At 41.9% G+C, this 1,329-nt stretch overlaps 1 non-coding gene across 1 annotated transcript; it reads left to right on the forward strand.

Moving 5' to 3' along the window:
* Positions 1-629: 629 nt before the first annotated feature.
* Positions 630-737, forward strand: LOC130937797 (small nucleolar RNA R71). Its single transcript, XR_009068996.1, has one exon. It is a non-coding gene; the product is annotated as a small nucleolar RNA R71 (small nucleolar RNA).
* The last annotated feature ends 592 nt before the right edge of the window (positions 738-1,329 follow it).

Below are 1,329 nucleotides of genomic sequence, written 5' to 3' on the forward strand. Positions count from 1 at the left end.
TCAGTCATGAAACTTTGAGTGGTTTTGATTAGATCAGAGACCATGGTTGCTAAGTCAGAGGGGTTCTGCTTAGAATTCTCTGTCTGTTGCTGAGAAGATGATGGAAAAGGCTTGCCATTGCTGAACCTGTTTCTTCCACCATTATTGTTGTTGAAACCTTGTTGAGGTCTCTGTTGATCCTTCCATGAGAAATTTGGATGATTTCTCCATGAAGAATTATAGGTGTTTCCATAGGGTTCTCCTAGGTAATTCACCTCTTCCATTGAAGGGTTCTCAGGATCATAAGCTTCTTCCTCAGATGAAGCATCCTTAGTACTGCCAGGTGCATTTTGCATTCCAGACAGACTTTGAGAAATCAAATTGACTTGTTGAGTCAATATCTTATTCTGAGCCAGTATGGCATTCAGAGTATCAATCTCAAGAACTCCTTTCTTCTGACTTGTCCCATTGTTCATAGGATTCCTTTCAGAAGTGTACATGAATTGGTTATTTGCAACCATCTCAATTAGTTCCTGAGCCTCTGTAGGCGTCTTCTTCAGATGAAGAGATCCTCCAGCAGAGCTATCCAAAGACATCTTGGATAGTTCAGAGAGACCATCATAGAAAATACCTATGATGCTCCATTCAGAAAGCATGTCTGAGGGACATTTTCTGATTAATTGTTTGTATCTTTCCCAAGCTTCATAGAGGGATTCTCCATCCTTCTGTCTGAAGGTTTGGACTTCCACTCTAAGCTTACTCCATTTTTGAGGTGGAAAGAACTTTGCCAAGAAGGTAGTGACTAGCTTTTCCCAAGAGTCCAGGCTATCTTTAGGTTGTGAGTCCAACCATATTCTAGCTTTGTCTCTTACAGCAAAAGGGAATAGCATCAGTCTGTAGACCTCAGGGTCAACCCCATTAGTCTTGACTGTGTCACAGATTTGTAAGAACTCAGCTAAAAACTGATGAGGATCTTCCATTGGAAGTCCATGGAACTTGCAATTCTGTTGCATTAGAGAAACTAATTGAGGCTTAAGCTCAAAGTTGTTTGCTCCAATGGCAGGGATAGAGATGCTTCTCCCATAGAAGTCGGGAGTAGGTGCAGTAAAGTCACCCAGCACCTTCCTTGCATTGTTGGCATTGTTGTTGTTTTCGACTGCCATGTCTTCTTCTTCTTTGAAGAATTCGGTCAGGTCCTTAACAGAGAGTTGTGCCTTAGCTTCTCTTAGCTTTCGCTTCAAGGTCCTTTCAGGTTCAGGGTCAGCTTCAACAAGAATGCCTTTGTCTCTGCTCCTGCTCATATGAAAGAGAAGAGAACAAGAAGATGTGGAATCCTCTATGTCACAGTAT

The sequence above is a fragment of the Arachis stenosperma genome, chromosome 6 (assembly GCF_014773155.1).
Source record: "Arachis stenosperma cultivar V10309 chromosome 6, arast.V10309.gnm1.PFL2, whole genome shotgun sequence".
NCBI lineage: Eukaryota > Viridiplantae > Streptophyta > Magnoliopsida > Fabales > Fabaceae > Arachis > Arachis stenosperma.